This window comes from Triturus cristatus, chromosome 2_2, assembly GCF_964204655.1.
Source record: "Triturus cristatus chromosome 2_2, aTriCri1.1, whole genome shotgun sequence".
Classification (NCBI taxonomy): domain Eukaryota; kingdom Metazoa; phylum Chordata; class Amphibia; order Caudata; family Salamandridae; genus Triturus; species Triturus cristatus.
The window spans coordinates 875,839,430-875,863,040 of NC_140582.1; positions in this window are offsets into that span (position 1 = coordinate 875,839,430).

Sequence of the window (23,611 nt, forward strand, 5' to 3'; positions counted from 1 at the left end):
GAATATTAAAAAACCTTGTATGTCTCTGCATAAGCTTAAAATACCAAAACATTTGGGAGGTGTTAATTTTCCAGATTTCCATTCATATCACATTGCATTTTCTCTAAGGCAATGCTCTATTTTCCTCCAAGACACTGATGATGTTTCATTACTACCGCTATGGACTACTATTGAAAAATCTTTCCTTTAACATTCCTCCTTTCAAGAACTTTTATCTTTTACACATCGTCCTTTGTCATCATCTCTCCCTATTTTAAAACATACTTGCAAAATACTCCAACCCTTATTTACAAATCATCTCTCTCCTAAGGATAAATTTATGCAATCTCCAATATGGTATAACAAACATCTTAACATCAATGATAGAATTGTTTTTTGGAAAGATTGGTTTGCTAAAGGGATTCATTGGGTTCATCAACTCTATCAAGATTATAATTGGATATCATTTATGATTGCCTAAACATGCCTTTCTTTACCTCCCTCCTATGCATCTAAATAGGTTTCTTTAATTCTACTGATCCAGTCAACTTACAATAGTTTGGCAGTCATATCTGCTTCTTCACTTTCACTGCCTGTCAGTCCTTCCTCTCTCTCCGTCTGCATCCCAAATATATAAACATCCAACTTCTTCTCCAACCACTAGAGATAAAATGGAAGTGGAACTCTCCTGGGAAAATGCTCTTCAATGTTCATTTTCTATTCCGAGTTGGAATATGGTTTGGATTAAAATTAGGAAATCCTCTAGAGCTGCTAATACTACTCAAACTTTATTCTATAATTATAACAGAGTTTTACTTATTCCTACCTCGCTACATGAAATTAATCCTGCTCTTTCCCCCTGCTGTTGGTCCTGTAACGCAACCCTAGCAGACTTAAAACACATGGTATTTATGTGCCCTCATATTCATACTTTTTGGAAGCAGGTCTGGGATCAAATTTACAAACATTTTCATACAGAAATCCCCCTTACTTTCGTTAATATATTTTCTAGATAGTGTATCTGATGATTGGGTTTCACATTCAAACACTTTTCATATTGTTGATGTACTTCTTGCATTTTCTTTTCAACAGATTGCTAGGTCATGGAAGGATGCTAATCATATTTCCTAACATGCTTGGTGGTATGGGGTTTGTTATTACCACAGATTAGATAGAGCATATGTCCATCCCATCTCTCCTGCAGTGAATAGAGATTTCTTGTGGTCACCCATTACTTATTTTCTAGATGCATCTGCCAATGTAACACAAGTTCATAACCCAAATGATTTAATTGTATTCATTTGTAACTGTTTTCTTATCAATGCTCTTTATTTGCTGTTTCATCTTCCCTTCTGTATACTAGTAAATATGCATTTGTTCATATACAAGTAGTTATGTTAAAAAGAGTTATATATGCATGCCATGTTTTCCTACTCTCCCTTCTCTCTCCCCCTTTTTTCTTCATATTGCCTTAACGGACTATATATTTAAATTGTATTTTCTATCTATGTATTGTATTGAGGTGTGTTCATATTATATTAATAACATTTCCTGTTCAACTAGAAAAAAAGTTTATTCTTCAATGTATTTATTGCAAGCCTCATATAAGAAATGGTTGTAGGTCATCACCACTTGGGGTAGGCAAATGCTTTGTTTTTGTTTTTGTTCCTGAAACAAGCAAACCTGAATCCTGGTAGAAATTCGCCTTACTCAAAAGGTTCACATCTGTCTATCATGGCAGAAAAAAACTGAAACCTGCGGGTAACATGACAGTTCTGCACACACAGTTCTCAGTTCTGGCCGTATAGGTCAAATAAACTAAGTGAACTAAACGCTATGCCCGCAGGAAGGCGTGTTGCACACAGTTTTATTCCTGATCAAGGCCCGTAGTTTAATTGTCCTGTGCTAGGAAAGTCAGGACACATCCTTCGGAGCCCGACCAAAGTCATTCCACTTTTGGTAATTGTATTTTACAATATAGCCTTTCCGAAGCTAACCTTTTATTCAGGACGGTGAACTCGGACTGAGACCAGCAGCACACAAAATGAGCAGCTAAACCAGGGAGAGAGCCTTTGTGCAGCCCACCTGCCTGCTGGGAATCCACTTTTCTTCAAATTACTTGCGAGCAACCTACTAAAAAAAGGCAGATTTCGCTTATTGCGGTTTTCGACAAAATAATTAGAGACACTAATCATTAGTTCTCAATCACATCGGTCACTGTGGTGGTATGAGGCACTCAAAGGCTTAAAGCTCACCTAGTTGAGAAACAAATGTCAACATAGCTTTCTATCATACTTCGGTAAATATCATATGAAATATGGCATTGGGTCGCAAAAGCCCTTCTATTCAAGAATACTTTTTAAAACTGGTCTAAAAAATAAACACAACATATATAATTATGTAAATTCAAAACCAGATCGCACTAAGTTCAAATACAAAAAATGTTCCTAAATGAAGGTAATTGTTCAGGTATACAATTTTCCGAATGCATAACTGATTGGATTACAAAAATGGCGTTTCTTTACTTATTGCGGTAAATTGTGAACTAATTAACCAGATGTTTTAGGAAATGGCACTTTTATGCAGAACAATACTTTATTCTGCCCAAAGCACAGTTACTTTTTATTTCCATCCAATGCAAACAGCTGTTGTAAAAGTGAACTTCTAATTATTGACAAGGTGGAAGAGTGAAAATATCAATGACCCACTAACAATATTGCTTTGCAAAACAGCTACTTCAATATGTTGTTCAGTAATTATTGCAATTATGAAGTTGCATTTATCTTATGGTTGTCAGAGAAAATTAGTGGATTAGAACCGGAGCAAAACAGTGGCAAATTAAATTCAACATAAAAACAATGGATGCACTTATTTTCAATCTGTACTGCAGCAATAATAGAACAAACATAATTCTTTTTTATCAGAATTTGTTGACATAATCCTTGAGGGCCTAATATTAAAACAAGGAATTCTATGGAAGCTTTTAGATTTCTGGGAATATTTAAATCGTTTTCACAGTGAAGATTTAGACACTTTATTAGTAGACACATCACCTTTCTAACTTACGAACTAAACTTGAATTTTGAAAGAGGAAGAACCTCAGACCTTTGAATTTTAGGAAAACTTTGAAATGCAAAACAGTGAGCCACATTTATATAATTATGAATCTTGTCAGTTCCATATGTAGGCAAGGACATGCCTCAAAAATATACTTTACGCTTTAATATTTACCATACATGGGTATCAATCATTCCTATTTAGTTTGTGCCAGAAATGAATACATACCTGGGCCAGATTTACCACTTACTCACAGAGCGCAGTGCAGCAGCTGCAAATGCATCAATGCGCATCATGAAAAGGAGAGAGGAGGAGAATGCAATATTTTCAGCTGCAGTGGCCACGGATACACCTTTGTGCCATAGTGCAAAGGTGTCTTCATGAGCCTAGCGTAGGTCTTGTACTGGAAACATACCATTCCAGTACAAAATACTATGCACAGACTGACTTTAACCCTTTTCCCTCTTTGTATGCGGGCTGTAAAGTGCAGCACAGGTACAAAGTCGGAAAAGGAAGTACAAATGAAAGCATTTCTCCTTTGTTGCGCCTACTTCAAAAGGGCACCATTTGTTTACACTAAACCCTGTCTACTTAATTTAATAAATAGGGTTTAGCGTCAGAAACCGCAAGTGGTTGCGTCGGAACACCCATGCTCTACCCATTGTGTGCCCCCTTGGTGCTAAGCAATGCAAAGACTTTCATGTTATTTTCTGCGCTAAACAAGTTTACTGCTGATTTTGCACCGATTTGCATCACTTTGTTGCTGCAAACATAAAGTAAAATCTTAGTAAACCTCGCCTCTGGTTTGTTAAACATGAACTATTGAATACGTCAATGACTATAGAATATGGGCCAGATTTATCAACAGAGTCAGAAAAAGTTACGAGAACCAACGCAAAGCCTTGAATTGGTATTTACTTTCCAGAGCAACTCCTGATTTCTATGGCAAAGTAGCCCAAAAAATAACGAAAAGTATATCTGAGCTCAAATTTGTATTTTGTGCTTCTTTGTGTCCCACAGGCGATACATGGGCGTTCTCATTCAACCATCAATGGCTTTTGATGCACAGCCCTATCTACTAACAGCTGCATTACTTTGAGCCAAAACTGCACACCTCCTCAAGGTAAGCGTAACATTGGAGAAAAAACTTTTCCAACTTTGCATGTGTGCTATAATGTGAGGCACACATGCATAGTTGGGAAAGTTTCCTATGCTAGACATCACATACACACACCCTTGCACTATGTGCAGGAGTATGTGCATGGTGCAAGGCTGAATAAAGTAAGCCATTGCAGGGGTAGAGAAAAACAGCTACATATTTCAGTGGATAAAGCCAGGGCCGGACTGGCTATCAGGCACATTGGTCGGCTGGCAGCTCGGGAACAGTTTCACTTCCATGGGAGCTATTTTTGTTGCTGAGGACCTGTTGCCCTGTTCCTACTTATATCACTCCTAAATAAACAACACAAAAACGAATGTCTTAAAAGTGCTCTTTAAGCACACTTCAAAACCATTTGTTATTTAATTGTTTATTTAGGAGCGTTGCAAGTAGGAATATGGCAGACAGGTCCTCAGCAAAAAAAAATGCCGCTATGGCAGTGAACCCAGCCCCCAACCTGCCGGCCCACCAAAATGTCCAGTAGCCAATTTGACCCTGGAAATGGCACTGCTGTCTACCTTAGATGGAATGCAGTACAGCAACTTCCCTTGCTGCATTTCATTTCTTCTTAGGTAAATCTATCCCTACAAGAAAAGTCAAAGTTTGTGTTTTTCTCACAAATTTCATAATACTGAACAAAAGGAAAATTAAGTTTCTGGCCATAAGGTTGAAAAAAATGGTCACTGTAGTAAATTGACGCCTTTTACATGTTATGTTATGTTAATCACACTTGTATAGCGCAATATACCCTTGGGTGTCCTGGCGCTAAGCACTGGTTGCTAGGAAGCAAAAGGATTTGTACTACTGGGAGAAGAGCCATGTCTTCAACCCCTTTCTAAAGGAGAGGAGATCCGGGGCATTCCTGAGATGAAAAGGGAGCTCGTTCCATGCCCTGGAAGAAAAATTATTGAAGCTCCTGCCTCCCCAATTGACTCTTTTAAAAGGGGTGACTTGAACTTGTTTAGCTCCTGTGGAGTGTAACATTCTACCAGGGACGTACCATTGGAATTTTCGCCTAAGGAAGTCGGGTCCTGCTCCATTAATGGCCTTAAAGACGGTACAAAGTGCCTTAAAGCGCACTCCAATTTTGTGTGAACAGATGACGCAGTTTTGTTGACTCTGTGCACTAGGAGTCTGCTAACCAGGGTCCAGGGTCCAGTGCAAGTCCTCTGACCCCTTAGACATATATTATACAAATTGGTCATACTTCTAATTGCCAAACGTTAACTTACCTAGAAGTCTCTATTGTTGGTACAAAGTGTACCCATGGCCTGTAAGTTAAATGTCACCATTTAACTGCAGCATCATTTGTGCCATCTACTCCAATGAACTGGGGCAGATTCCTAGCTTGGCAGTCCAATGGACAGCCAAACACACGGTGGGGTGCGGCTACCGCTGCACCAGAGGTCCAACCACTGCATTCCGAGTTGGACCGCCATAGGACAGCTGCTACCAATGTGATGCATGGCAGTTTTCCCGTGTTCTGAGGCCTACAATATGCTGGCAGTGCTGCACCACCAAGCATATTACAGGTTTCCTCACTGCCACAGTTTTCATGGCAGTGAGCCCACCATGAAAGGTGTGAGAGTGAGGTAACATAAGGCCCCCTGTTGCCTCAGGGCCAGGGAATGCACGCAGGGGGGCACATGTTGAGCCCCCTGCATGCATGCAGCCTCTGTTCCTGCACGAAATGGACTTAACAGTCCATGCTGTGCAGTTGCGGCTCGCAAAACTTGTGGGGGGGTGTCGCGCAGGGGTGGGGGGGTTTAAAATTAAAAGAAAAGAAAACTTACCTGACCGGTCCACGCCGCCTCTGCCCCTGGGCCGGGGTCCCGCGTTCAATTTCTGAACAGGAACAGGCATGCTGCAGCTCCCTCCCTCCTGTAAGCCAATCATAACGCTGCAATGGCAGCGTTGTGAGTGGTGGGGAGTCCTGGCCGGCGCCCAGCCGGGCACCAGTAGGGACGCCATTTTCTCCATGTAGGTTGCATGCAGCCTACATAGAGTAAATGTAGCGTGTGCATGACTGCTTTGGTCGGCCCCAGGGCCAACCACGTAGTCAGGGCACTCAGAGTGGTGCAAGTCACTCCTCCCGACCCCCCTACCCACCCACCCCTAACCAGGCATATGCTCATGCCCGCCCCCAACCAGGCATACCCCTGTCATCTGCTTTCTCATAGCGTGAGAAGCAGAAAATAAAATACCATTTTATTTTCGACTTCTCGCACTGTGAGAAAGCAGTGGGGCGGCGTTCTAATACCCTAATCGGCCGCCACTGATCCTCTGTAGGAACATGCTGAAGAATTCCCATTGTGGTGCCTTTCTAAGACTCAAATATGAGCCTTTGAAAGGAACCACGTGGGACCGCTGCCGCTGGACCGCCTGCCAGGTTCAAACACATAATTCCGGCGGGTGCTGGCATGGCAGCCTGCTGCCACTCCACCAAACTCTCAATCAGACCCATTGTAAACATTGCTTAAATCCTATTTACAGATCTAAACCTTTCTTCTAAATATTAATAAGTCATGCCTAAGTAAGCTTCATAATCATTAAGGCAGGGTGTATGGTATTTCTTAGACAGACAGCTAGAGAGTTAATATTATACATGTCTTTACAGAGATTATCATATAAAAGCTATTTCCACGGTGACAAGGATTGGATACTCTATTAGATTTCATAATTATATCGTAGGCTGGGAAACCAATACAAATTTCATTCTTGGACTCTTTGTAATACTTATTAGAAACCCAATTCATTGGTGAAGTCAGACTTTCATTAAATATTGAGGAAAAGGTACTTTTAGAAAGGTAACTTTTCCTTGCCTCAAGCCTCTGGAGGCAATTTGCTTCAGCATCCAGATGCAGTCCTCAGATTGCTCAAGCTCTGAATGAGATGTAAAGATTGCTGCTAGAGCAGAGGCAATAGCCTGAAGTGGGGGGATGTGTGTCTGTTCCTTTGGCAGAATGTGTATTTGGACAGTGACCTTAAACTTTATTATTTCATAGGCAGATGTCAGATGACACAGGCCCCTTTCTTTGTTCTCCTGTCGGGCACTGTTAGACTTGGCATCTATTGGAGTGTTTTCCCTGAGTTTTTGCTTTCTGACCTCCCGGTTTTGACTCTGTTTTTGCTGGCATAGTGTTTCAGCGCACTTTTCTCACTGCTGATCAGTGGTAAAGTGCAAATGCTCCTGTGGTAAATTGTGTTACGGATTGGTATTTCCCTGATTGGATATTTGATTTACTTGAAGAATGCCCCAACCACCTTTCAGAGGTTGGTCAACCAGGTGTTGGTTGGGCTGGAGGATTTCAGTGCTGCCTACCTGGATGACATTACAGTTTTCAGTTCCAGCTAGGAAGAACACTTGCAGCACCTCAGTGAAGTGTTGAAGGTGCTGCAGATGGCAGGCCTCACAATCAAGGCCAGTAAGTGCCAGATCAGGCAGGGTTCTGTGGTGTACTTGGGACATCAGGTAGGAAGCGGCCAAGTGGCACCCCTATGACCCAAGTTTGACACCATTCTGGCTTGGGATCCCCCCAAGACCCAAACAGAGGTGAGGGCCTTCTTAGGCCAGCTCTGTTAAGGGGGCAACAATAGTGTCATACCCCTTAACAGAGCTGACTTCCAGGAAGCATCCCAAGAAGGTGATCTGGACTGAGTCCTGCCAGAAGGCTTTTGATGACCTGAAGGCCGCCATGTGCACAACACCTGTGCTCAAGGTACCCGACTTCTCCAAGGAATTCATCATGTAGACTGACGCTTCAGAGCATGGAGTGGGAGCGGTGCTCCCACAACTGAACGAAGAGGGCCTGTACCAGCCTGTAGTCTTCCTTAGCCTGGAGACTACTTCCCAGGGAACAGAGGTGGAGTGCCAAAGAAAAGGGAAGCTTTCACTGTGGTCTGGGCACTAAAGAATCTGAGACCATACCTGTTTGGGTCTCACTTCTGGGTTCAGACAGACCACAGGCCCCTCAGATGGTTGATGCAAATGAGGGGTGAGAATCCAAAACTGCTGAGGTGGTCCATCTCCCGACAGGGAATGGAGTTTACGGTGGAACACCGTCCTGGCACAGAACAAACCAGTGCAAGTGGTCTGTCCAGGTTCTTCCACCTTAGTGAAGAGAACTTCCAGGAGGGTGGGTAGTTCTCCCTACTTTCGGCTGGAGGGGACATGTGTTAGACTTGGCATCTTTTGGCGGGTTTCTCCTGAGTTTTTGCTGTCTGACCTCCCGGTTTTGACTCTGTTTTTGCAGGCGTAGTGTTTCTGCGTACTTTTCTCACTGCTGATCAGTGGTAAAGTGCAATTGCTCCTGTGGTAAATTGTGTTATGGATTGGTGTTTCCATGATTGGATATTTGATTTACTTGTTAGTCCCTAGTAAAGTGCACTGAATGTGAATCAAATGCTACTAGTGGGCCTGAAGCACTGATTGTGCCACCCACGTGAGTAGCCCTGAAAAGGTAACTCAGACAAGCCATTGCGGAGTGTGCGCGCAGTTTGTAACTGCCATGTCGACTTGGCCAGTGCGCAAACTTGGCAGTCCCTCACTTTCCCTTTTCTTAAATGTCCGCCACCCCTAAGGTAGGCCCAAGGTACCCCTGTGGGTCGGGTGCAGTGTATGTGAAAGGTAGGACATGCCCTGGTGTGTGTGGCATGTCCTGATAGCGAATTACGGCCACTTTCATTTTTTTGCTATTGCAAGGCTACCTGTTCCCTATAGGACAGAATGGGGAGTTTGTTTATAACATCTTATAAACATAACTGGCCCGGGAAATTAGGTAGGAAAATAATGTTTAGTATGCCTGAACTCAGAATCTAACGATGCATCTTTTAGTGAAGGTAATTTTTACATTCTGTGTTTGAAAATGCCACTTTTAGAAAGTAGCTATTTTCTTGCTCAGTCATACCGTGTGCCTCTGCTGGAATGTGGATTCCCTTTCTGGGTGTTGGATGACAGAAGGCTGGGGAGCAGGAGTGGCTCCAGATAGTGTAGGTGGGTCAGAAAAGGCTGAATAGACCTGGGCTGCAATTGGGAAAGGGGGAGGAGATTTCCTTGCACCTCAAAGGGCCTGGTCTGCCTCTGAACATGCTGTCTCCACCTCCTGCCAGGATGTCACACCAGAGAAGGCAGAACTGGTTCTGGCTGGGCACAGACACTCTCTGCCTAGTAGATCAAAGGATTTTGTGATATAAATATTGGGGCCCAGACCCCTGAACTTAAGAACTCCTTTGGACCAAGAAGACGGCCAAGAAGAAGAGCTGGAGAAGCTGTGAGGAGGAACTGCCGCTTTGCTGTGTGCTTTGCTGTGTTGGCCTGCAGTGGCTGCTTCTGTCTTGGGCTGTGAAAGGACTGGACTGAACTTTCTGCAATCTACCTTTGTGAGTTTCTCCAAGGGCTTGAGGTAGAGCGTGCCCCCTGTTCAAGAAGTCTGAGGAACAACAAAGACTTCAAGCTCCTTTGCCATCAGCACTGGGAACTGTGTGTTTTGTACTGCAACAGAAGAAAAGCAACCTGATGACGTCTACGACGCCGCTGCAGACTCCGTGTCCTGAAGGCACCGCCGCACCGCAACCCTGGTCTCAATGACGATGCCTACTAATGCCACCAGTGAGATGCTGCTCACACGGTGACCTGTGGGCACCGTACTGCCTCACTTCACGACAACACCTTGGTATCCCTGATGACGCTGCTCCATGCCGAAATAGACACCGCTGCTTGCACCATGGTTCGAGCGCACAGCTCATAAAGTTACACAATGCACCGCCCTCATACTGCACCACAGCCTTGGCCTACCGACGCCGGCATCCTCAACTCCAGTTCATCAGCCGACGACAGCGCTTCAGCAATGACGACTCCGCTGCTTGCACCGTGACCTGCCAGCACCGCGACGAGCACTGCATTCACATCGCACCGCGACCCTGATCTCACTGACTCCAACAGAGTGGCAATTGATCTGCAACACGTATGACTTCGAGGGCCCTGACGACCGCTGCACAGACCTCTGGAACCGACGCCTGCAAATGCTGTGCTTTCAGAAGCTCAACGAGAGGTAGCTGATGCCCTGCACTTCTAAAAGGTACTGTTTGCGGGTCTTCCTGACACCGTAGCTGGCCCGCGACACCGCGGTCAGCCAGAACTGTTAGGATTCGTTTTCTCACGACGCCGTGATAGCCCCGGACGGAGCTATCGACATAAAGGAACTGTTTTTCAAGCATATTTGATAACAGAAGATTTTTAAGAACTTTATTGTGGATTTTTATCGTTTTTGGTCTTGTCTTAAGTATATAAAAATATTGGATACTTTTCTGGACTGATGTGGTGTCCTTTTGTTTTACGGTTGGTTATGTGCAAATGCTTTACACACTGCCTCTATGATAAGCCTGACTGCTCGTGCCAATCTACCAAGGGGGTGAGCAGGGGTTAATTTAGGAGTGTAGCTCCCTTATCCTGATTAGAGTGGTGTTTTCTGCCCATGGCCTAGCTGACCAAAAATCACATTTCTAACAATGATGTTCAGATTGGGGGATATTTATTTAATGTGGATTATTAGATGTTGAGAGGTTAAGACAATTGTATTATCTGATCATTTTTGGAACATGACTTTGCTTCCTGATATCAAATTCCTCTTTGGATATTTATGAAGGTCTAAAAGAACTCATCAGGTGAAATCTTTATGAGTAGCTAGATGTCCAAACCGAGGGAATATTGACCTTTAGATGCTCAAAGATTGAGAAGGTTTCAGTGTCCCATCATTTACAATTAAGATTATTTTTAGGAACATGGATGCTTTCTCTGTACTGGAGTGGATAAAGGAATAGTATGGGGAAAAGGATAGTCCCAACAGGGAGAAAGGACTCATTAAACCCACAAACCAAGGACCCCCCAGAATCATGGTGTTAAGATTAAGTGAGATAATGGAATGTTCTCATGATGGGCCACTGATGGTCTTCAACTGTGAACAAATAAGCTAACAATAAGTGCATAGTTTAGTTTTGGTGTTGCTACAGCCAGGGATATTAATTTGTACCATGGATGTATACTTACCTTGCCTCACTTATCAAATATAAAAGTGTTTTTTGGGGAAGGGAAGGTTGTTAGTATCCACAGAATGCTGGAGACACTTGGTGAAAGGCTTTGTGTCTCCAGAAAATGCATTAGCATAAGCATTAATACTGAAAATCCTAACCTACATGTCCCATGAGGCAACCGAATTTTATACATCATGAAGATATTGAGTAAAGGTTCGGTATGGCTCACAGCCTCCTTGCTATGCACTATATACTTTGTTGCTGCAGCCAGGATCTTGCATACAAACTAGAGTTAGTTAACATTACTGTTCAGTGAAAACACTGGGAGTATGAAATATACACGTTGATTCCTCGAATGGAATCCTTCGGTATTTGAGAAAAGAATCTGCAATACATTTAGAGGCTTTTGCTGTTTTGTGATTGATATATATATATATTATCTACTGGCGGTCGCCAGTAGATAGTTATAGTTAGGACCTAGTTTCCATGGGAAAAGGGTTTTGTTGTTTTCCCAATAACTTTGGCGCCGGTTGATGAATCTTCGCAAAATTTTTGAAACTTATAGCCCGCTCCGGTTAGCTCCTATCCTAAAAGTTTCGGGGTGATTTGCCAAGCAGGGGCCGAGAAAAAAGGGGGGTCCCAAAACATTTTTATCCATGTTATTTTCCATAGGAAATTTTATACACGGCTACAGCTCGAACTGCTGAACGGAATTACACCAAATTTGGCAAAAAGGTAGCCCTTGGTTCAGAAAGAGACCTTTTTGTTAAATGGTGTAAATCCGTTCAGTAGTTCTTGAGAAATTAAAAAAAAAGAGGTCGAAAAATGCATTTCCCATAGGAAACTTTAGACATGGCTACAGCTCGAACTGCTAAACAGAATTACACCAAATTTGGAAAAAAGGTAGTGCTTGGTTCAGAAAGCGTCCTTTGTTTAAAAGGAGTAAATCCTTTCAGTAGATTTTGAGATATTAAAGGAAAACAAATCTTTATATATCTGGGCGGGACCAACCTACACAAGCAGAAGCTTGGCTCTAATTGGCTGCCAACACTTCAATCAGGGAAGTGTTGGAAGCCATCTTGGTGCAATGCTTTTTAGGTCTCACCTTGCGACGCAGCGCATGCGCTGTTCACTACACAAACACCACTGTACTACCCTAAACGCTAAACCAATACCGCAGCATGACCCCCTACACTACCCAGACACTACTGTACTACTGTAAACCCTAAACCACGACCCCAGCACGACCCCTACACTACCCAAACATCACTGCAATACCCTAAACTCTAAAACACTACCCCCTGCACGACGATCCCCTACACTACCCAAACACCACTGCACTACACTAAACCCTAAAACACTATACCAAGCATGAGCCACTACACTGACCAAACACCACTGCACTACCCTAAAACCTAACACACTACCACCAGCATGACCCCCTACACTACCAAAACACCACTGCACTACACTAAACTCTAAAACACTACCCCCAGCATGGCCCCCTGCACCACCCAAACACAACTGCACTAACCTAAACCGTAAAACATGACCCCCTATACTACACAAACACCACTGCTCTACACCAAACCCTAAAACACTACCCCCAGCATGACACCCTACACTACACAAACACCACTGCACTACCCTAAACCCTACAACACTAGCCCCTACACTACACAAACACCACTGCACTACCATAAACCCTAAAACACTACCACCAGCACGACCCCCTACACTACCCAAATACCACTGCACTACCCTAAACCCTAAAACACTACCCCCAAACTACACAAACACCACTGCAATACACTAAATCCTAAAACACTAAACCCAGCATGAACCCCTATACTACACAACACCATTGCACTACCCTAAACTCTCTAACACTACCACCAGCATGACCCCCTACACAACACAAACACAACTGCACTACCCTAAACCCTAAATCTAACCCCAGCACGAACCCCTACACTACCCAAACACAACTGCACTACGCAAAACCCTAAAACACTACCCCCAGTATGACCCCCCTACACTACACAAACACCACTGCAGTACCCTAAACCCTAAACACTACCCCCAGCACTACCCCTACACTACCCAAACACCACTGCGCTACCCTAAACCCTAAAACATTACCCTCAGCATGACCCCCTACACTACGCAAACACCACTGTGCTACCCTAAACGCTAAAACAGTACCCCCAGCACGACCCCCAACACTACCCAAACACCACTGCGCTACCGTAAAACCTAAATCTACCCTCTGCACGACCCCCTACACTACCCAAACACCACTGCGCTACCATAAACCCTAAAACACTGCCTCCAGCACAACCCCCTACACTAACCAAACACCACTGCGCTACCATAAATCCTAAAATACAACCCCCAGCACAACCCCCTACGCGACTCAAACACCACTGCACTACCCTAAACCCTAAAACACTACACCCAGCACAACCCCCTACGCTACCCAAACACCACTGCGCTACCCTAATTCCTAAAACACTAGCCCCAGCACGAACCCCTGCACTACCCAAACACCACTGCGCAACCCTAAACCTTAAAACACTACCCCCAGCATGACCACCTACACTACACAAACACCACTGCGCTACCCTAAACCCTAAAACACTACCCCCAGCACGAGCCCCTACACTACACAAACACCATTGCACTACCCTAAACCATAAAACACTACCCCCAGCACGACAAGCGTTTTTTGATTTCCTAATACCTTTAGCGCCGGAAGGCGACTCTTCGCAAAATTTTCACAACTTATGGCCCGCTCTGGTCAGCTCCTATCTTGAAAGTTTCGGGCGGATTTGCCAGCAGGTGCCGAGTAAACAGGGGGGTTCCAAAACGTGTTTTTTCCATGTTATTTTCCTTAGGAAACTTTAGACACGGCTACAGCTCGAACTGCTAAAGGGAATTACACCAAATTTGGAAAAAAGGTAGTGCTTGGTTCAGAAAGCGTCCTTTGTTTAAAAGGAGTAAATCCTTTCAGTAGTTTTTGAGATATTAAAGGAAAACCAATCTTTATATATCTGGGCGGGACCAAACTACACAAGCAGAAGCTTGGCTCTAATTGGCTGCCAACACTTCAATCAGGGAAGTGTTGGAAGCCATCTTGGTGCAATGCTTTTTAGGTCTCACCTTGCGACGCAGCGCATGCGCTGTTCACTACACAAACACCACTGCACTACCCTAAACGCTACAACAATACCGCAGCATGACCCGCTACACTACCCAGACACTACTGTACTACTGTAAACCCTACACCACGACCCCAGCCCGACCCCTACACTACCCAAACATCGCTGCAATACCCTAAACTCTAAAACACTACCCCCTGCACGAAGATCCCCTACACTACCCAAAAACCACTGCACTACACTAAACCCTAAAACACTATCCCAAGCATGACCCCCTACACTGACCAAACACCACTGCACTACCCTAAAACCTAACACACTACCACCAGCATGACCCCCTTCCATACCCAAACACCACTGCACTACACTAAACTCTAAAACACTACCCCCAGTATGACACCCTACACTACACAAACACCACTGCACTACCCTAAACCCTACAACACTAGCCCCTACACTACACAAACACCACTGCGCTACCATAAACCCTAAAACACTACCACCAGCACGACCCCCTACACTACCCAAATACCACTGCATTACCCTAATCCCTAAAACACGACTCCATACACTACAAAAACACCACTGCACTACCCTAAAATCTAAAACACTACCCCCAGCATGACCCCCTACACTACACAAAACCACTGCACTACCCGAAACCCTAAAACACTACCCCCTAAACTACACAAACACCACTGCAATACACTAAATCCTAAAACACTAAACCCAGCATGAACCCCTATACTACACAACACCATTGCACTATACTAAACCCTCTAACACTACCACCAGCATGACCCCCTACACAACACAAACACAACTGCACTACCCTAAACCCTAAATCTAACCCCAGCACGAACCCCTACACTACCCAAACACAACTGCACTACGCAAAACCCTAAAACACTACCCCCAGTATGACCCCCCTACACTACACAAACACCACTGCACTACCCTAAACCCTAAACACTACCCCCAGCACTACCCCTACACTACCCAAACACCACTGCGCTACCCTAAACCCTAAAACATTACCCCCAGCATGACCCCCTACACTACGGAAACACCACTGCGCTACACTAAACGCTAAAACAGTACCCCCAGCACGACCCCCAACACTACCCAAACACCACTGCGCTACCGTAAAACCTAAATCTACCCCCTGCACGACCCCCTACACTACCAAAACACCACTGCGCTACCATAAACCCTAAAACACTGCCCCCAGCACAACCCCCTACGCTAACCAAACACCACTGCGCTACCATAAATCCTAAAATACTACCCCAGCACGACCACATACGCGACCCAAACCCCACTGCACTACCCTAAACACTAAAACACTACTCCCAGCACAACCCACTACGCTACCCAAACACCACTGCGCTACCCTAATTCCTAAAACACTAGCCCCAGCATGAAACCCTACACTACTCAAACACCACTGCGCAACCTTAAACCTTAAAACACTACCCCCAGCATGACCGCCTACTCTACATAAACACCCCTGCGCTACCCTAAACCCTAAAACACTACCCCCAGCACGAGCCCCTACACTACACAAACACCATTGCGCTACCCTAAACCATAAAACACTACCCCCAGCACGACAAGCGTTTTTTGATTTCATAATAACTTTAGCGCCGGAAGACGACTCTTCGAGAAATTTTCACAACTTATGGCCCGCTCTAGTCAGCTCCTATCTTGGAAGTTTCGGGCGGATTTGCCCAGCAGGTGCCGAGTAAACAGGGGGGTCCCAAAACGTGTTTTTTCCATGTTATTTTCCGTAGGAAACTTTAGACAAGGCTACAGCTCGAATGGCTGAACAGAATTACACCAAATTTGGCAAAAAGGTAGTGCTTTGTTCAGAAAGCGTCCTTTTTTTTAAATGGTGTAAATCCGTTCAAGTAGCTTTTGAGATATTAAAGGAAAAAAATCTTTATATATCTGGGCGGGACCTAACTACATAAGCACAAGCTTGGCTCTAATTGGCTGCCAACACTTCAATCCAGGAAGTGTTGATAGCCATCTAAAACAATACACCAGCACGACCCCCTACACTACCCAAACATCGCTGCACTACCCTAAACCCTAAGACACTACCCCCAGCACGACGATCCCCTACACTACCCAAACACCACTGCACTACCCTAAACCCTAAAACACTACCCCCAGCATGACCCCCTACACTAACCAAACACCACTGCACTACCCTAAACCCTAAAACACTACCCCCAGCATGACCCCCTACACTACACAAACACAACTGCACTATCCTAAACCCTAAAACACAACCCTCTATACTACACAAACTCCACTGCACTACACCAAACCCTAAAACACTACCCCAGCATGACCCCCTATACTATCCACACACCACTGCACTACCCTAAACCATAAAACACTACCCCCAGCACGACACCCTACACTACCCAAGCACCACTGCACTACCCTAAACCCTAAACCATGACCTCCTACACTATCCAAACACAACTGCAGTACCCTAAACCCTACAAAACGACCCCCTACACTACAAAATCTCTACTGCACTACCCTAAAATCTAAAGCACTACGCCCAGCATGACCTCCTACACTACACAAACACCAATGCTCTACCCTAAACCCTAAAACACTACCCCCTATACTACATAAACACCACTGTACTACACTAAACCCTAAAACACTACACCCAGCACGACCCCCTACACTACACAAACACCACTGCACTACCTTAAACCCTAAATCTACCCCCAGCATGACCCCCTAAACTACCTAAACACCACTGCTCTACGCTAAACATTAAAACACTACCCCCAGTATGACCCCCTACACTACAGAAACACCACTACGCTACCCAAAACCCTAAAATACTGTACCCAGCACGACCCCCTACACTACCCAAACACCACTGCGCTACCCTAAACCCTAAAACACTACCCCAGCATGTACCCCTATGCTACCCAAACACCACTGTGCTACCCAAAACTCTAAAACACTAGCCCCAGCACGACCCCCAACACTACACAAACACCACTGCGCTACCCTAAACCCTAAAACGCTAACCCCATCCGGACCCCCTACACTACACAAACACCACTGCGCTACCCCAAACCCTAAAACACTATCCCCAGCGCGACCCTCTACACTACCCAAACACCACTGCGCTACCCTAAACCCTCAAACACTACCCCCAGCATGACTGCCTACACTACCCAAACACCACTGCGCTACCCTAAACCCTAAAACACTTCCTCCAGCATGATACCCTACAGTTCCTGAACACCATTGCACTACCCTAAACGCTTAAACTACCCCAGCACGACCCCTATACTACCCAAACACCACTGCACTACCCTCAACCCTAAAACTCGACCCCCTTCACTATCCAAACATCACTGCACTACCCTAAACCATAAAACGCGACCCCCTACACTACACAAACAATACTGCACTACCCTAAACCCTAAAACACTACCCCCAGCACTACCCCTACACTACACAAACACCACTGCACTACCCTAAACCCTAAACCTACCCCCAGCATGACACCTACACTACCCAAACACCACTGCACTACCCTATACCCTAAAACACTACCCCCGGCACCACCCCCTACAGTGCCCAAACACCACTTACTTTCGTTATTCACAGAAGGCATTTAGGAGTCGTAAAGTTAGGACTCCTAATGTCTGTGAATACCGAAATGAGTAAGTGCCTTCTGTGAATACCAAAATGAGTAAGTGCCTTTTATGAATACCAAACTGATAGTAAGTTTAGGAGTTTGTCTTAAGTTAGTTCTGTGAATCGGGCCCCTAAACACTTCCCCCAGCATGACCCCCACACTACCCAAACACCACTGCACTACCCTAAAGCCTAAAACACTACCCCCAGCACAATCCCCTACACCACAAAAACACCACTGCACTAAAATCTAAAACACTACCCCCAGCATGACCACCTATACTACACAAACACCAATGCACTACCCTAAACTGTAAAACACTACCCTCTACACTAAAAAAACATCACTGCACTACACTAAACCCTAAAACACTACCCACAGCACGAACCCCTACACTGCACAAACACCACTGCACTATCCTAAACCCTAAAACACTACCCCAGCACGACCCCCTACACTACACAAACACCAATGCACTACCCTAATCCCTAAATCTACCCCCAGCATGACCACCTATACTACGCAAACACCACTGCACTACGCTAAACCTTAAAACACTACCCCCAGTATGACCCCCTACACTACACAAACTCCACTGCACTACCCAAAATACTAAAACACTACCCCCAGCACGACCCCCTTTACTACACAAACACCACTGCGCTACCATAAACCCTAAAAAACTATCCCCAACAAGACCCCCTACACTACCCAAACAACACTTCTCAACCCTAAACCCTAAAACACTACCTGCAGCACGACCCTCTACACTACCCAAACACCACTGCACTACCCTATTCCCTCATACACTACCCCAAGCACGACCCCGTACACTACCCAAACACCACTGAGCTACCCTAAACCCTCAAAAACTAAACCAGCACGATCGCCTACACTATCCAAACACCACTGCGCTACCCTAAACCCTAAAACACTGCCCCAGCATGACACCCTACACTACCCGAACACCACTGCACTACCCTAAACCCTAAATCAACCCCCAGCACGACCCCCTACACAACCCAAACACCACTACACTACCCTCAACCCTAAAACTGGACCCCCTACACTACCCAAACACCACTGCACTACCCTAAATTCTAAAACACAACCCCCTACACTACGCAAACACCACTGCACTACCCTAAACCCTAAATCACTACCCCTACACTACACAAACACCACTGCGCTACACTATACCCTAAAACACTACCCCCAGCACTACCCCTACACCTCACAATCACCACTGCACTACCCTAAAGCCTACATGTACCCCCGGCACGGCCCCCTACACTACCAAACCCAACTGCACTACCCTAAACCCTAAAACACAACCCCCTACACTACACAAACACCACTGCACTACCCTAAACCCTAAATCACTGCCCCCAGCACTAGCCCCTATGCTACACAAACATCAATGCACTACCCTAAACCCTAAAACACTACAACCAGCACGACCCCCTACACTACCCAAACACCACTTCACTACCCTAAACCCTTAAACACTTCCCCCAGCATGACCCCCTACACTACCCAAACACCACTGCACTACACTAAACCCTAAAACACAACCCCCTACACTACACAACCACCACTGCACTACCCTCAACCCTAAAACACTACCCCCAGCATGACCCCCTACACTACACAAACACCACCGCAATACACTAAACCCTAAAACACTACTCCCTACACTACACAAATACCACTGCACTACTCTAAACCCTAAAACACTACCCCCAGCACGACCCCATACACTACACAAACACTACTGCACTACCCTAAACCCTAACACAATACCCCCAGCACGACCCCCAACACTACCCGAAAAGCACTGACCTACCCTAAACCCTAAACCTACCCACAGCATGACCCACTACACTACCCAAACACCACTGCACTACCCTAAACCCTAAAACACTACCCCCAGCACAACACCCAATACTACCCAAACAGAAGAGGGCTATCCTAAACCCTAAAACACTACCGCAAGCACAACACCCTATACTACCCAAACACAAGTGGGCTACCCTAAACCCTAAATCTACCCCAGCACGACCCCCTACACTACCCAAACACCACTGCACTACGCTAAACCTTAAAACACTACCCCCAGCAGAAACTCCAACCTGGTTCCACAGTTGCAAAGTCTGCAGCTCTGGAAGTAACACCACATCCTCTCCCCTAGGTGCAACATTTAATCAAGTGGTCAACTGGATAAAAAAACATAAAGATTACAAATAATTGAAAAGTTCTTTGTCGCTATTTGAAAACTCAGAAAATATGTCCTCATTTTAGTTTTTTAGAGCACTAACCATAATTTTGATGCAAATAAGACCCTCTCATATAAGTAATTTCTAAAGGAAATGCTCTAGGTATTGCAGTTTTGATTACATCAAGATGACATCAGGCGTTCCACACTTTTGTAATAAATATACAATGTTAGCAATCTAGTTGTTCATTGATACTGTTGAGAGGCAGAGGCCAGGGGCACGGACTCTGAAAATTGAAGGCAGGTAGGAGAGTGCAGAGGCAACAATTTGACCACACTGGGCAGGCAGGAAGGGCAGTGGCAGCACAACAGACTATGGAGGGCAGTGGAAAGGGGGGCAGGTGCAACAAACCAACAATACAGGACTGGCAAGAGAGGCTGTGGCAATATAATAGACCATTATGGGCAGAAGGAAGAGGCAGTGGTAGAACAACCATACATGCCAACAGACCAGTTTCAGCCAGGAAACGTCCAATGTTTTTAAGCTCAAATGGGCTTTATTTGATCTGTCTCCTGTCTACAATCTCCTCTTTTTCAATGTAACTCAAAGAGGAAAATCAATACCACAGTTTTTTTTCAAAATCTCCCTCTTACCAAGTTCAAAATGTTCGCAAGTATGGTACATTGGATCATGGTAGGCAGGAGGAATTGGGGTAGGGACATGGACTCGGATAAGAGAGGACAGGAGGGACATGGAGAGGTGCAACAAACTGACCCTACAGGGCAGGCATCAGTGTTCGCAGCAGCACAATACACCACACAGGGCATGTGAGACGGGAGTGCAGCACAACAATCCATAGAAAGCAATAGGGAGGGGACAGGACCATCCACATGGACAACAGAGAACAGAGGGGAAAGAGGCAATGGTAGCTAGCTGACCATAATGGGCAGACAGGAGAGAAAGCTGCAGCATAACATACCATAAAGGGCAGGAGGCACGGATCAGGGGCATTACAATGGAAGAGACAAGCCAGGAGGGAGGGAATAGGGGTCTGCACATGGAAACAGAGGGCTGGGGCCAAGGGGGCAGGGCAGGAGCAGCAAGATGACCATGGAGGTCAGGCAGGATGGGCACTAGAAACAAGACACACCATGGAGAGCAACATGACACTATGATGGCGTACACACAGACCATGGAGGGAAGGTGGGAGGGGGTCAGGGGCAGCTAGCTGACCACACAGGGAAGGTGGGAGGGGCCATGGCAGCACAGAAGACCATGCATGGCAAGCGGGAGGGTTAGTGGCGGCACAATGGCTATGATGGGCAAGAAGGAGGGTGCAGGGGCATGCACAAAGGACCATGGAGGATAGAAGGGAGGGTCAGGACCTGGGCACAGACAAGAGAGTTCAGGGGAAGGGGCCTTACAACAGACCACGTGGGGCAGGCAGGAGGAGCAGACCAGGGAGGGCAGAAGGGTGTGGCAGTAAAATGGACCATGGAGGACAGGGGGAAGGGGATAGGGGCATGGCATGTGGACAGGCAGGGTGGAGGTGGCAGGGACAGGTTACAGTCATCTGACAAGGCTAGGCAGGTGGGAGGGGAGTGGCAGCTCAACAGAACACTCAGAGTAGATAGGAGTGGCAGGTCCATGGAACATGCTGGGCAAAAAGGATGGAGCAGGGGCATGCACAAAGACATTGGAGGGCAGGGGGAAGGAGAATAGGGGCAGCAAGCTAAGCACAGAGGCTAACCAGGAGGTCAATGATGTGCCATAGAATTGGGCAATGGAGGGCAGGAGGAGTGGACTGGTACATCATGCTAAATGGAGGGCAGTGGCAGCACATCAGACCATGCATGGCAGGAGGGAGGACGCTAGTCCATGGATTCAGACAACAGAGGATAGGGAGGAGGTGGATGGGGCAGCAAGCTAAATGTTCAGAGAAGGTGGGTATTAAAATGTTTTTAAAATGTGTGTCTGTGCGAACTACTTAAAATATGAACAAGTATGCAGCATAATCTCAATTTTATTCAGGAAGAAGAGGACGTTTGTGACAGTGACTCCGGGCTCACTTGGCAAAAACACCCCCTGACCCTCCACCCTCCATTGCAAAATGTAATGCCCGTGAAAAGGGTAGGTGGACGCAGTGTTATATAGAACATAGTCCTGAGAGCACGATTGAAAATGAAAACTAGAGATAGTATATGGAATTAACTATGCACCAAAAAGTGTGATATAAGATGAACCGGGGCGTGAAATATAATATGCAATACATTGTGCGCAATGACAGATTCATTGGAGATCATGAGATAGCACAGGCACTAGCGCGTGCTATGCTACATGCGCCTGGAAGTGTAATATGCACAGGGCAGTGTTGTGTAACCTAACTAGTCTCTAAAGTTGTAATATAAAATATGTGCTGAGAGTGTAACGTTGCATATGCACTGTGACAAAGATATGGATCCCAGATTGTAATATGTATGGCATAGCGTTGTGCGTTATAACATAGGCATCGAGGAAGGCACGTTAGATGGGGCTATATAACCCGTGTGAAGGCAAGTGTGGCATGACATATTCACAGGGTGGTGTTACAGTGCACATGGGCTAGAGAGTGTCATCGCATACGCACTAGCTGGTGGGATACAACACAGAGGTGTGTGGCACTCGGCGGGCACTGGTGGGTGTAACACAACATTGGGCTCAGCCAGGAGCACGCTGTGACTCTCAAGTGAGGTTAATCTCCTTTCCGGAGAGTAAAATAAAAAGTATTACACATCCGGCGGTGGATGTGTGTTTCATTAAACGTGAGGGGGGGTCTCTTGCATAGTATGGTCGAATTTTTGTCGAATCCCCGTTGAATGGCTTGGTGTACGTGTGTATTAAATGTGCCCGTCAATAGCTACCCATGTTTGTATAAATAAACGACAAGGGTGTGTACTTGGAGAGTACCCACCGGCGGGGGGCCGGGATTAGGCACGGTAGGTCATTTGAGATGTCATCAGTGATGTCATGAGTGACGTCACTGACCATGTCATGAGTGATGCAATATGTGACATCATCAGCAGCGCATTGCGGGCGCGCGAGTTATAGTTAGCTGAACTAACTATAACGGGGGAATTTCAATGGTTTTGTACGAGTGAAAAGTCCAGCTAACTATAACACCCCTGAAACCTATGGTTTTTTCAGTGAATTTATATATATATATATATATATATATATATATATTCACTGAAAAAACCATAGGTTTCAGGGACGTTATAGTTAGAAATTAGCATTTAAAAAACCTTTGAAATTCACTGAAAAAACCATAGGTTTTAGGGAAAGTTAT